We start from the raw sequence: 15,903 nt of genomic DNA, 5'->3' as shown, positions 1-15,903 counted from the left end.
TCAGCCTGAGGCGACACCTTATGGTCTTCTCAGGTCCTTTCCGAACATGTGTCTTGCTTGGGCTTACACATGGTTCTCTCAGTTTCCATTAAAAATCCCTCTTTTGAATGTCTTAATTTTCCCCAAATCTCACCCAGATTCTCCTTGGGGCCTTGTGTGGTCTAATGTATGTCTCTACCCATAATCTTTCGCCCAGGCTTATGTGGGCCCATAGTCCCTCTGCAGCTTTCACAAGCAGTCGTCACCAGTCTTCCTTACCCAAGATCTGAGTTGGGCAAGACACAGACCAGTTCTTCAGGCTGTCCCCAGACAGGTTAAAACGTTGCAAGAACGATATACTCTGCTCTCTCTAGTTCAAGAGAGGACGTTGTGAACTATGCCTCTTTCTGACCAAGATCATGCCATGCAGAGAAGGGGTGGGGAAAGTTTGAGTACGAACACTGTGAAATTTTCCTATCATTTTGAATGTGGATTTTTCTTCATTCGGCATTTGCTTGGTTGCATTTTACTGTTTTCTAGAACTCCTATAAGGTTAGGTCAGCGAGTTTCTATTTTTTGTTTGTTTGTTGTTTGAGGTTTCTTTTGGAGAAATAAGGGCTTGAAACTTCCAGTTTACCGTTTTGCTGACATCAGCCCATTTTCTACATTTTCTTATTTAAAAAAATTTTTTTAAATGTTTATTTTTGAGAGAGCAAGTGGGGGAGGGGCAGAGAGAGAGGGAGACAGAGGATCTGAAGTGGGCTCTGTGCTGACAGCAGAAAGCCCGACCCAGGACTCAAACTCACAAACCTGAGCCAAAATCGGATGCTTAACCAACTCAGCCCCCCACGCACACGCATTTTCTACATTTTGAATGAGAGTTTCTAGTACGGTTGCCCAATCCACGTCTTACAGTTGTATGTTGGACATTTGAGAGCAAATAACACCTTTTTTTTTTAGTGTACTGATCTCCATATCAAGAGTGTTGCAGCAAGGAGCCTCATACACATGGAGACCTGATTCAAATGACGATTTGAACTTGGACCTACTGCCATAATGAAATGAGATTCTTGAAGGAGGAGTGCATGTGTTTTGCATGTGGGAGAGACATGAAAGGTTGTTGTCAGAGGATATACTATGGTAGATCATTTTCAAAAATGACCAAGAAAGAAAAAAACACATGTTCTTTCTTACACACACATACTCACCCTTCCATCTAGAGGTGAAGTGCATTTCCCCTTCCCTTCATCTGGGATGGTCTTATAACTTGTAAATAATGGAATACAGTTGAAATGATGCTCTTGAACTACCAACCCAAGGCCTTACAAGATCTTATATCTTCCACTGTCAACCTCTAATTCAGCTGTCATGTAAAGGATCTTGGGTTAAGTCACTGAATTGTGATAGACCACATGGAGACACAGGCTATAAACGGTAGCACAAGGCTCCCCAGCTGAACCTCAGCTAAGTGTAGTTGCATGCACCATACGTCTATACCACGTGAGCAAAGCGCCACCCAGCTGAGCCCGGCTAACACCAAATGTTAGCCTTCCGCTGAGCCCTAACCAAATGTAAGAATCATAAGTAAACCGAACTGGTTATTGTTTTACGTCACTAAAATTCTTCGGGCGGGGGTGGGAAAGGGTATTGCCACATCATTTAACTGAGAAAACTATTTAACTCATTTTCATGAACAATTTAGACTAAAACATATTCATCTATGTGGCTGACCTCAAAAACTAGCCCCTGTTTAAATGAGACTCCTGTCTATCATGTCTTTTTCTTGTTAAATCCACGTGCTAGAGAGGAAAGGGCATACATTTTGGGGATACAAAACTTGGGGGTATTAAATTCTATTTCTACCATTTATGTTACGACGTCGTATTAAGTGATTTCACCTTTCTGACTCAAGGTTTGCTATTCTGTAAAATAAAGATAATAACACTGACATGGGTTTCTGGGAGGATGAGATATGTTAATGTGTGGAGTTGGACCCATATGTATATCTGCACAACCTACACAGTGGTACACAGGGATGCTGTTGTGCAAAACATGAAGTGCAGCTCTGGGCATACAGTGGGCGTGTGGACGGTGGTAATTAGAAGAGTCCTCTTCTGTGATAAGGGGGGTATTCTTCAACACTGAAATGAGATCAGACCTCAAATAAAGGAATCTATCATGGTAAAGGGACAGATGTTTGGGTTATTAATTAAGTTAGTTAAATTGAGAACATGAGTTCATACCTGTAAAGGGATTAACAGTGCTTGTCCACAAAATAAACATTGAAGAAATGTTAGCTAGCATGATTGTTGTTGTTGCTTTGATCACAAGGGCAAGTGATTTCACCTAGCATCCTTCTGATCACACCTAGGAGGAAGTGTTTGTGTCAAGTCTTGCTTTAGGTCCTGGTCCTCGTGCTGGCAAAGCATTTTTGGAACTTGTCTTTTTCCCACAGGAGAAAGCAATAACACCACAATCTGTATCCCATGCCTGGCAGGTGCATCTGTTTCATTCTGACATCCTCAATTAGCCATGCTTCCTCCCTACCTTGGACATGTTTGCTCTTAGGTGTAATTGAATGGCTTCATTATTATTACTATTTTCTAAAGACCATAAACTTGGAGAAATGCTTGATTGCTAAAACCAAAATGCTCCTAGAAATGTTCTATTTCTTGTCTTTCTTCCCTTCCTTTTCTCTCCTTTCGCCAACCTGATAACCTACCAAACTTAAGTGACAGAATTAGTTCTCTAATGCTGCACAACAAATCACCCTAACACTCAGTGACTTAAAACAATAATAGTCATTTATTATTTCTTAGTTTCTGCGGGTTAGAAGTCCAAAGGCAGCGTGACTGGGTTGTTCTGATTTGGGATCTCTCGTGAGGTTATCATCAGATGTCAGCTGGGGCTGCAGTCATCTGAAGGTTTGACTGCGGCTGGCGGCCCCACTTGCAAGGTGGCTCCCTCATGTGGCCGGCAAGTTGGTGCTAGTTATTGGTAGGGGGTTTCAGTTCCTTCTCAGTGCCACATGGGCTTGCCCATAGGATTTCTTGAGTATCCTAACAACATGGTGGCTGGCTTCACTCAGAGCAAAGGATCCAAGAGAACAAGGCAGAGGCTTCCATGCCTGTTATGACTCAGCCTAAGAAATCAAACCATCACTTCCCCCTTTTTCTGCTGGCCATAGGCTTTTAAGGAGACTATACAAAGGAGAGAAGACCATAAAATACTGAATTATTCGAAACCATACTGCAGGCTGACCACCACATACCATCACCATGCTTCATTGAGTTTTCTGCAGGGGGTCCAAATGTAAAATTCTGACCAGCCCAAACTACATATTTCAAAAATATTACAGGCTCTCCTACAGTTTATGAAAGTACTTTTCTTTTTCACTTTCTTCCGAGCTGTTATTTCTAACAGTGGTTAGAATTGGTTCTAGAATTGATTATTTCATTTGTGCAACCCTTAATAACCTCTCCTATTTTCGAAGGAAGAGAAGGAAGGAAAAGAGTAAGGAGGAACGGAGGTAAAATCCTTCCTAAGCTTTTTGATCTTCGTTCTTAAAGTGTTCTGGAATTTCAATTGTCACACTGAAGAGAGTGTTTTCCAGTATCTCGTTTTGAAGGATCCGGCCCATTAATGATTTTCAAACTTCCATTTCTTCCTCTACTGAGTGTATCAACTTGTTTTGTGTGTTTTGACAGGCTCTCACACTAACTTCATGATGTGAAAAGTGATATTTTTACAAATATGGTTTTCTAAGTTCATATCTTCTCCGTGTAGATGGCGAATATTTAGTATTTCCCATCAAACACACAGAATATGTAGCAATTAGAATTTTTGCTAGCGTTTGCCCTACAGATACATTGCTTCCGAAAAGAGCACCTATTTGCATTTTAAAACAAAGATCTACATCGGTGCTGCTGCCCACCATCTGGTTTTCTCTTTGCTAAACTTGGCAGTTTTTTCTCTAGGTCATATAGGCACAGGCCTTACATGAAGCACATAGATGATTTGGAGCAGGATAATCTAATGGGTAAGGGATCTGGCTCTGGTATCTGAACCTGAATGTGAATCATGGTTCTGCCAGTTATGAACTGAGGTGGCATTTGGCAGATTATGTAAATTTTCTAAGATTGAGTTTCCTTAATCTACAGAAAGAGGATAAGAACCAAGCCAGCTTTACAAGGATTGCCAGTTCGACAACGATCTTCTCAGCCATACTCAAAAACTGGTTTTGATATGGAGTCTAAAAACAACACTAGCCATTGTGTTGACGTGTGGAGTGGAATAGTGTAGGCTAAAGTGCCTTGAAAAACGAAGACCACTCCGACCATATTCTGGAAACCTACCTACCTTGATTCTTCATGAAGATGAATTGAGGCAATGGCAACTCTGGGAAAACACTCCATTTGTGACGCTGGTAGACATATCCGGTTCGAAATAGCATAGGTGAACATCATAGATATAATGCAGACTTTTGAAACCTTAAACTCAATGTTGAATGGAAATCAAGCGTTACTGATTGATTGATTTTTGCGAGTACTATGAGGTCTCTGTGTTTCATGTCTTCGTAGATCTGGGGTCATCTATGTGGTGGTGGGGTTCTCTTCGGATGGAACGTTTTTGTCAGTTCAAAAATGAGAGGATGTGAGTCTCAACAAGATCAATACTTTTTATTTATAAAATATAAACAACGTCAATGTTAATAATATATTCTATCCATTAATAAAATGAAGCATAGAGTTTTACATATGAATGAATAAAAAAATAGTGGTTGCCAGTGTTTCTTTGTATATCCCAATGCAATGTTTTGTCTGCGTGAGGGGATGTGAACATCCTACGTGGGAGACAGCTGTTTACTCTTAATTGAACAAGAATAAATGGTCAGTGAAAACAGCAACATGATACCACCACACGCCTGTTAGAAGAGCTAAAATTCAAAACACTGGCAACATGAATTGCGAGTGAGGATGTGGAACAGGGAGTCTCATTCATTGCTGGTGGGTCCGGCCACTTTGGAAGACCGTTTGATAGCTTTTCCCAAAACCAGACATAAGCTTACCGCATCATCCAGCCATCATGCTCCTAGAGGTTTACTCAAATGAGGTGAGAACTTCTCTCCACACAAATGCACGCATACGAATATTTATAGTGCTTTATTCAAAATTGCTCAAAATTAGAAGCAACTAAGACGTCCTTTGATAGGTGAACAGATAATCTGTGGCAATCCATACAATGGAATATTATTGGGCTGTGAAAAAGATGGGCTCTCAAGGCACGAAAAGCATGGGGAACCTTAACTGCATTTTGCCGAGTGAAGGGAGAGGCTGCCTACTGCGTGATTTCAACTCTGCGACATTCTAGAAAAGGCAAAACTACAGAGACAGTAAAAAATGAGCGGTTTCTCGGAGTTGCAGATGGGAGCCGGAAGGAAGGTGGGCTGGGGAATGAACGGGGGGAGCACAGGGCTTTCTTAGAGCCATGACCTATTCTGTATGATTCTGGAATGGTGGACACAGGAACATTTTTGTCACATCCCATAGAACGTACAAGGCAAAGAGTCAATTCCAAACTATGGACTTTACTCAATAACGATGCATCAGTAGTGGTTCACCGATTACCACAAGTATAACACAAGAATGTGGCATGTTAATAATAGGAGACACTGGGTGGGGAAAAGAGGGAGACTACGAGAACTCTGTAGTTTCTGTGCATTTTTTGTGTAAACCTAAAACTGCTCCCTCCCCCCCCCAAAAATCAAATCTATTTAAAAAAAACACGTGCTCTGAAAACAAAAACAGGTGCTTTGACTGGGTGTGACTGGGTGTGCTGACAGACACGGGGTCCACTTTCTGGTGGGACATGCTTGCGACATGACAAGGAAAGGGGTACGTTTTCCAAACATTCTGTTGCAGGTGGAAGATTGGGCTCCCTTTCTGGAAAGACTTGTGACTTGAAGCAGGCCAAATCTGAATCTGTGTTCCAATACTCACAAGCACGTGACCATGAGACGTTCCCTTGACCGTTGTGAGTCTCAGTTTCCTCACCTGTAAGGATTAAATAGAGGAGACGTAGATAAAAGACTAGCCAGCCGTAGGCGACAATGAATGATAGTTTTGTAGGGAACTCTGAGTAACTACGTTCTAAGAATCATCATTACATATTCCACCTAGGCTTATACATTTCCTGAAAATAAGTACCATGATGTCTATTAAAAATTCTCTCAACGACGCTCAGCTTTACTGAAGCATAGGAAGTAACTGGGAACCATAATAGTTCCGAGAAATGAAATAAAACGAGGCTAAGGTAAATAAAAAGGAGTTACCTACTGGCGTTTCCCAATTAATTAGCATATGCCCATTCAATTATTCATACCTTAGGGAACTCATTTAGGCAATCAGGTATCCATAAATATTCATCTTATTTACCTCAGTGTCTCTGTCATTAGGATTGGAAATTGGCAGTGTTTTCTCTCTATATTTCACAACTGGTTGCTTTGAAAAAAATTACCTGGGACTAAATTCCTATGTCATTAATGGTGAAAATGATCTGCCACATGAATGCCGAATTAACAAAGGGCTGCTCCAGGCTTCTTCTCCGGGAACTCTATCATCTGCCTGAGAGGCAGCTCCGTGGGGCGTGCGGGCTTCAGGGCGGCCATTCTGACCTTCGGCCACTAGTATGCGCTCTTGAATAGTTTTTCATGGCAGTCGGGCCCTGGGCCCACAGGAACTGAGAGGCTACACCTCCCTGGTTCTAATTTGTGCAAGAGGCAGAAAGAATGCGGTGTGTCGGTGTGAAAGCCTTGGGCCACCAACACAGACGTAACCTCGCCTAAGTAGGCTCTTCGAGATACCCAGGATGGTCCAGACAGCATTCACGGAGGCGAGTGCGCCGTCGGGATGGGCCACATCGTTTGTGGGATGTGGTACAAAATGAAAATGTGCCCCCCCGCCCCGTTCAGAAAATTAAGAATTTAAAAACAGCAACAGTAGGGACCCTTCTAAGTGTGAGGCCCTGTATCACCGCACAAGTTGAAGACTGTCGAAGCCGGCCCTGTGTGCAACACGCTTATCACCTTCGCCCAAACCGCCTGGCCTCAGACAACAAAACAGGTCCAAGTGACCCTTTCTGGCTATTAGGAAATGGTTTGCTTATAAATATGATTTCTGGAGTGCTTATCAGAGCGAGGTCCTGTGCTAGGCTCTGACATTATCTCCAACCCTTACGTCACACCTCCGAACTAGATTTTACTGTGTCCCATTTTACAAGCAAAGGGACTGAGTTTAGAGAAGACACGTGACTGGCGGGAGCCCGTAAATGACTGAATCAGGGTGGAACCCCAGGGTTGTCTGTCTGCCTCCAAAGCCCACTTGCTTCTCACATGGACCATGCGGTTTTGTAGAGTTGGATGCTTATTACGCGCATCCAAAACACAGCATGTGCCGTCTGAGGGGTAACTTTTCTATTTCCAATAATTTTGTTTACCTTGAAGGATTGTGCAACACTTCTCAGCCCCCCTCACAGGCCTTGTACTCCCTTTTTCCAGTAATAGGAAACACCATTTTTTTTTTTTTTAAAGAGCAAATTACAAGTGTTGCTACCACCTTTTGCCCTCCAGGCGACAGACAAAAGCTCTTTTCATTGTGTCAAAGGGATACGGTCAGCCAAACAGTATAAACTAGCAGGACGATTTAGTTTCCAAAGAGAAGCCTAGTCTAAACTTTTTTGATCCACACTTGGAGTAAATCAATATGGTGCCGGACGGGTCATGAAAGACCCTTTGAGAAGGGAAAGCCTTCAGAATACAGAGTGGGGCCAAGTTGCTCCTAACTTTCTTGCCCACAAATTTTGTAAAAACCAGGGGCCGGGTGGAGGGTGGTGGGTATCACAGAACGGCCTCTTGAAAGTCTTTTCTTGCTTAATGGTAGGGAAACAATCCCAGAATGTCCCCACCTTCGGAAAGGAAGGTCTCTTTTGTCCGAAGCTTAGCCAAGTGACTTTGGTTGCCATGAAGACAGAATCAGTACAGAAGGGACCCTTTTAGGCTGTGCGCCTCTTGGAAGCCAGGCCCCCCGTGCAGGCAACAAACAGCATGAGTGGCCCAGCTTTCCTGAAGCTTCGGCAGCTCATTAGAGCCATCAGTTAACCCCCTGCCCCTGCCCATTGCCTACTTATTGTAATTAATTTTATGGCCCCTTTAAAAAAAAGAGAGAGAAAAGAAAAGAGAGATCGCTACATTTTATGCTACATTGCACAAGCAATTGAAAGTTGCAGGGAAAGAAGAAAAAAAAAATCCAAGCACCAAATGTTTAGCAGGCTTTTCTTCTATTTTAAATGAGCAACCTATTTAAATCAATTATCAGCTCAAAATGAGCAGACTGATCTAATTAGTCTTGGCCCCTGGTGGGTTAATGAATGAAAGGGAGGTGCTGGGTAGAAGTGGGCTTTCTCTGGAGTCTTTGGAACTGACCACACTAACACAGACCCTTTCTGGGTTGCTAAGTCTTATCAAGCAGAATTATAGAAAGAAATAAAGACACACACACACACACACACACACACACGAGTAACAGAATGAGAGGGATAGGGGAGAATTATGAGCTTCATCAACAGAATGACTAAGCATTGCATGGCATATTTTCAGCCTGTGTTTTACCAGGCAGTGATCATTACCGTTTGATAAGTAGTTCAGAATTGTAAATAAATCAATTCGTGTTTTCTTTAAGCATGTTTGAAATGGAACAACGTATTGACTTCAGAAGAAAACGGGCTGGTGAGTGATGATAGCTCAAGCCCTGAATCTTGGCACATACAACCTCCTCCCTCTTCCCGCCCTAGTCATGTCTTACCATAATAGCCCCTGGACATTAATATATTGTTAATTAAAGAACTAATATAAGGAATCAGGAGTGGGAAATAGGATGAACAGTAAGTCTGTGAGTGTTGGAAAAATCTCAACTTTCTCAGGATTTTTTTGTTTTGTTTTAAAACATCTTTTTGAGTATTCCTCCATGCGAGAAAGCAGATATTTGCTTTTGGGGTTATGACATTTCTTACCCCAAATGTTAACTCTCTGGTAAATGTTACAAGTGTTTACAGCGTGGGAATTTGATGTCTATTACTTTGTGGGTTCTCCTTTTCTCATGGAAATGACATAGGCTTTGAGATCAGGCGGACCATCTCTGCTTCTGAAGAGCACGACCGTAGGTAAATTTTTTCCTATCTCTGAACCTCCATTTTCTCATCTTTCATATGGGGACAATCCCACTTAGTTGTTCTGGGTAATAAACAGAGGGACTCCATAAATGATCCATCCGGCTGTTCTGGGGACATAGCCAACAGGGTTTCTGGATTAGAAAAACATCAATGAAAAGCTGAAATGAATCATCATTGTCATTAGGGTTTCCAGTCATGGGGTGGGGTGGAGAGTGACAGAGGTTGGGTGAAGGTGTTCAGGTCACCCAAGCTGAGCTGTGACGGAAGGAAGTGAAAACCTGTGGAAGCGGTCCAGACATAGCACTGGCTATGGAAGAACCACTCTCCATAAAGGACCCTTCTGCCCAGCCCTCTTTCTCCCCCACCAGATTTTATTTATCGGGGTCAGAGAGATTTGGGAAACATTGGATCATCTTTGAACGACAAAATTCGTACGGCTATGTTGGCTTACATGGCAAGATGCTTCTTTGCTGCAAAACAGCTATATCCTTAAAGACATTCCCAAGAACTCCGTCTTTAATCAATAGAATGTCCAGAAACGTTGGCCTTTACAGAAATCAAAATCCAGTTGTTCTGTGACCACTTGGAGAGATCACGACTCTTTTTACCAAGCACCCAATCTCATCAAGGAGAGAAATACTGTTCCTCCATCATTTTAGGCTGGGACACCTCACGGAGGAACAAAATGCCTTGTTGGAGATAAAAGTGGGAAATTTTGAAAGATGAGGGAAAACTGTGCAGAGTCTCATGTGAACTGGAGTTTGGCTCTGTGGGGCAAAGAGTGGGCGTGGGAGCATTCAGGAGCACACATAAAGGAATGCTGGAAATAATTTGCTATTTTTAGAGACCCAGAAAGACACAGGAAAAAAGGGGAAAAAAAATCTTTTGCAGCCAGGGAATGCAAACTTTGTGGTTCATCATAGTTTCACCACGGAGTCTTACAATGATTTATTCAATTAACCTCTTGCCTGTAACCCCCCATCTTTAAATAAGCAGAATCCGAGAACAACAATTATAACTTTGCTAACGAGAAGCTGGGTAAGTATTAAGTGTTTAAAAAATCCCACTATTGGAGCCTGGTAATTTTTAAACATATAATTACCTCTTTTATTATACTTTGATTAGATTAAAATTAATGCATTATTAAGTCATGATATGTTCAACCATCTAGACCTCTGTATAGACACAGATAGCAGCTCCCTTTTTTCCCCTTCCCCAGGTCTAAGTTAATTAAATTCCCTTTAATTATAATTTACTAAAAAGCTTCACTTTTGCCACTATTATGTCTTTTGAACTTTGAAATTTGAAAAAAAAAAAAAGGACCTTAAAATGGTCTTTTACAGGAGAAATGAACTGTCAGCGAATTCAGGCAAAATTAATTATTTCAGCTTGATAAACCTTTTCATCTATTTGACTCCTTATACAGAAAAGCCAATTAATAATGTCAAACATGCTTTGCCTCCAGGGACCTGCAAGTTCTAATGAGTCTGTTTACTGTGGAGTGGCTAGCAGAATGAGCTTCATGTAGAAATTTTCTAATCGCGCCACACCTGTCAAGCTCAGTCTCATTATCTGTGTACCAAGGGCAAACCTCATTTTGTCAGTAGCGGTTTTCGAAGAACTAACAGATGCCTGGGGGAACATGCAGGACTGTCCGCCAGTAGACGAGTCACTTAATTACCAATCAGAGCAGCCGGGGTGAATGCCTAATGCTCCTTAGTCCCCGACCTTCTTCATCCCAACTGCTCACGTCCCGAGTTATCGGAGACCCAGAGCCTGGGTCCTTCTCTGCGCCGAGGGCTCGTCTACTAGGACACCTTTCTCCTAAGGTGATGATTGATGAGGCGCCTGTGGAAACAGTGATTAGTCAAATGTGTATTGTACCACGAGTGGGCCAGGCTGGGGGGCTCGGGATCCACCTGCAGGGAAGCTGATAATTGTTTGATTGGTGCAGGGGGAGCCTGTAGTGGAAGGTATGGACACAGCCACCCCTAAAAGAGACCACGTGTCCCTTCCCACCATCCATTAGCCTCTTTGACTTACAAGAAGCCCCCGAATGGAGATATTTGACAGCATTCTCCAAAGTGCACGTACTCTACGGCAGAGCTTCTCGAGCTTTGATGGCACGGCAGCACCTGGGGATCTTGTTCAAACCAGCTTCCGATTCATTGGGCCTGGGGGGGGAGATTCTGCATTTCCAACCAGCTGCTGCTGCTGCAGGAGTGTCGATCATATACTAAGGCCAGAGTTGAGACTAGAGATCTTGGACAAGCTGCCAAGCTGCCCTGATCCTTAGATCCCCGCCGAAGACTCGGTTCTTCCCTATTGCCTTTAGAATAACAGGCTCCTTTGTGTGCACCCTGAGATGTACCCTAAGCTCTGCCCAGCCTCTCTGCTTCCCTTTGCCTCGGTCCCTCTTGCAGCCTCTTGGGGCTCCTTGCGAGCATATGCTGCCTGAGCCCGGCTCGCCCACCTCTCACTTGGCCAGTTCCTCCCACTTTATTCAAGACTCTGTTTCGGTATTGCCTCTGACAGGGTGCCTTCCTTGACTTTCCTCCCCTAAGCCCCAGACCATCTTAGTGGACTCTCTGTGCTTTTGCTGACCTCATAGAAGCCCATGTTACCCTATGGTGTCATGAACCATTTCTGCGTTCGCCTCTACCACTAAGTAGGGAGTTCATTGAGGGAAACTGTCTCTTAAGCCTGCTGGTCCCCTCCCTGCACCTGCTTCCAGAGTCTGCTTTCTTTTTCTGAACACACTTCTGCTTTAATCACAAATATTCATGGTTTCTGGACTATTCTAACCACCTTCTCCTTGCTGGTTTCTCTGATTCCAGCATCTTTCCTGACTAACCCATCCTTAACACCGTCAGCAGGAGCATTACCTAAAGTGAACTATGCTTATGCTGAACACCATCCTCTGCCTCCAGCACCTCAAAAGCTTACACTTGCCAGTTTCCCCATCCCTGAGAAGGGATCTTTCTGCTGCCAGCTCCAAGTTCTGAAGGTCAACACACTTCTTCAGTTTCCTGTTCGAGGAGAATTTGCCTTGGCTAGCTTCCGATCCACAAATCTCTGAAATTCACAAAGGTGAATTTCTAATATTGCATTGTGCCTGGGAAGGACTGAGATTTGAAAAGCAGGCTGGGAGGCAGTCACACTCAAAGCTGAGATGTCGAAGAGCCCTGAATACAAAATGGAAGGCTGCCACTTATGGGCACGTTACGTATTCTTGTTTCGGCTCAGTTTCTAATTTTGTAAAATTGAGGGGTAATATCTAACTGGCTTATCATAAGAATTAGAGATAAAATTTAATAAATGATGGATATTTATTACTGTTTACTGAAAAAAATTGTGCAAGGGCTTTGACATTTAGATGGGTGCCATCCACCTGCAAAGCATCAGTAGTATGACTTTTGGATTTGTTCACAAATGTTTTTCTTGTGTCTTCTCTGAGCAATGCAGTGCACTGAGCCATGAACTTAAGGTCCAAAAGAAATCAGACAGGTCACATAAAATCAGGCGGTGGGCTTTGACAAAATCAAACATAGTTAACCTCTACTTTCATTAGCTTTATTTCCCCAGGAAAACTGTGTATCTGGGGAAATCTCAAGGTGTATCTGATTCAGCCAGAGCCTTCTAATTTCTTAGCCCAGGGAGCAAGAGGAAGCTGGAAAATGGAGCCTGATTAATTCTGTCAACACTCTACTAGCTTGCTTTCTATGCTGCCCTCCTGTTGAATGTTGGGCAGAGGGATGGCTGGACGCCAAGGGACTCTTCTGTCGTGTGTGTATGCTTCAGTCAAGCTGACACTGTTGTGTGTCCCTTAGACCTTCAGTCTGTTGGCCACCATAAAAAATCCCCAGGTACTTGGTAAGAATTAAAAAAAAAAAAGTTTTCAGCAGCATTTCACGTTGTTTTCTTTCAATAAGTGGAAATGGCGTAGTCGGTTCTTAAGTGTGATTTTTTTCATTCTGTGTTCCACGAACCCTGGGTTTCCAAGGAAATACCTTGAGCCTTTCTTGGAGGGAGGGGACAAATGAGGGGGTAGAGCCACAAGTTTTCCATCTCAGTTTCAACCAGGTCTGCTTGTATCTGTTTTATATACTGGTGTTTCATTAAAATTTTATTTGAAAAAGAGCACCGCAGCTCTTAAAAATGTTGGAAACCTTTTTTCTGGCTCAAATTTCAGTGCTAACAGGGATGTTTGGATCATGTAGTTTTAGGGTGCTTCTACTCAACACCACATACTTGCTGACTACAGCCAGCCATTGTTTGTTATGACCTATAATGTAGACCTTTTGCCTGCATTCCACCAATAGCCTCCACGTTACCCTAGTGAGCTTTATCCTTAACAAGAAAAGCAACAGAGTCCAAAATTTATTATGCTGACATCATTACTGATCAGTAGCTACCAGGGAGGCTGTCCATCTGATCTCCCTCTCTGGGACAGAAGAACATGTATAGAGGAGGTGGATGGCCCATTTTATTCACAGTAGGGGCGACCAAGAAAGTTCTTTGGGGTTCCAATGATTTCACGATTCCCATGGTGTTTTGGTATTGCCAAATGTCCTTCTACATTTTAACGGAGAACTCATCTGTAGGGTCACAAAGATCGGGCATCTTCAAATTGCTTCTGCTGACCTAGTTACACCTGGAATATTGGAATTTCTGTGACTATGGAAACAATCCCCCTTTGTATAGTATAAAACCAGATTTCAGAGTCTGAAAGAACTGTTTTTGCTCTATCATTTACTGGAAAGCTACCTAAGGTAAGCTAGGCATTCCTAATGCTCCATTTCTCCCATTTCTTTTTTTTTTAATTTTTTTTTACATTTATTTATTTATGAAAGACAGAGACAGAGTGCAAGTGGGAGAGAGGCAGAGAGAGAGGGAGACATAGAATCAGAAGCAGGCTCCAGGCTCTGGCTGTCAGCACAGAGCCTGATGCGGGGTTCGAACTCACGAACTGTGAGATCATGACCTGAGCTGAAGTTGGACACCCTGCCAACTGACCCACCCAGGTGCCCCTCCATTTCTCCCATTTCTGGGAAAGCAGAGCCCTCTTCATTTTTTTTTTTTCCATCAAACCCACCTCATGCTTAAGAGCCGGCTCATGTTAACAGAGATATTTTCAGCCAATCTGAAACGCAGGGGGTGGGGTGTGTGATAGGAAAGAGTATTTCAAGGTAGATTGCAATGCAACGCAATGCAATGCAATGCAATTCACTGCTTATCTACTAAGCTCCTATCTTAGTCAAGCACTGCCCAACATCCAGTGAAGGCTACCTTCAGAGGTGAGTCAAACATACATCTTGGAGCAGAGAGATACACACCACACCCGAGCTAGGGTAAGGGCTGCAATTAGAATGATAACTCTGTCTTCATAAATGACTGACTTCACATTCTGTAGCCCCTCATGAAGGCTGCGATGTTTCATTTCATTTCTGTCATTAAAGTAAACAAGCAAAACATGTTCTATAAGTCCTTTAAAACCTTGTTACAGTTGAAATGTTTATCTTTTATTCCTAAAACGAACAGGTACAATCTGAGACCTCAATTAGGTATTATCATGCAGACAGTAACCAAACCCACGAGAACATTTGAGAAGGAAGGGGGCAAGGTGATCCTACACCCTACTTCATTTTACAGTGAAGAAACCAAGGTCCTGAGATGAGGACGGTTTCATGGAAGGTCACATCTCTTGTCCCCCAGGCCACAGCATCGTTTATTTCACATAGGTGTCAACTTAAGGAACACCGCATCAGGCCTCCTGATGGCCCATCCTGGGCAGGTTGAAACAAATTCCATATTCATGTATGCTATAAGTCTACTTTCTTTTCGTAAGTCCGGAAGCTTTCCCCACTTTTTAAAAGAATGTGACTCTCACCCTTCACAGCTTTCTCATTGCATTACTGTGTCTGTCCGACTCTCCTGGCAAGCCCGTGAGCACTTCTGAGCCCCGCAGAGTCCCGTGGTTAGAAGGAGCAAGCTAATGCTGATTTCTTGCTGCAGAGTTAGTTTCATGACGTCCCAAACCTCCTTTTATCAAAGCAACTAGAAGGTCTGGAGGCAGGTGATTCACAAGCTCAGTAAGTGGAAAAACTCTGCTTGGGGATGCCATGGTGAATGGTATTTAAATACAACTTCTCGTTACCTTTCTAGGAGAGAACTAGAATGTTCCCATAGAATGTTCCCACTCACTCTCTGGGCTGGGACTCTTCATGAAGTACACTTCCAGACAAGATCGCAGTGCTGCATTTCCTGGGCAGCCATCGCTTGTCAACTTCTTCATTTTGATGTGCTAACGATCCCACTGCAGACCATGAGTATCCAGTCGATGAATGGACTACCACTTAGCCTACCTTTGAGAAGTGTAAAGCTTTGAAAATTAGCCTGGGGAAGCATATCATGGAAGCATAGACCATATTAATTTAGCTACCTGACTTATCATAGGCTTGACACTTTGCTAAACCATGGGGATTAAGAAATAAGAAAGTTATGGAACTGCATTCCTAAGGAAGTCATGATGCAGCAGAGAGGACTTAAAAGAGAACACAGACTTGCACTCCAGGCTGGTGAGCGAAATAACAGAATGAGGTACAAACAGTGCTGGTATAAATACATCAGAGAAAACTTCAGAGAGCGGGTGTGAAGTGAATTGGATTTCTAAGGGTGAGTGAGCATTCTCCTGGGGCA

Source organism: Prionailurus bengalensis, chromosome C1, assembly GCF_016509475.1.
Source record: "Prionailurus bengalensis isolate Pbe53 chromosome C1, Fcat_Pben_1.1_paternal_pri, whole genome shotgun sequence".
Lineage (NCBI taxonomy): Eukaryota > Metazoa > Chordata > Mammalia > Carnivora > Felidae > Prionailurus > Prionailurus bengalensis.
The sequence above is the reverse complement of the archived record's forward strand: the minus strand, read 5'-3'. Positions refer to the sequence as shown.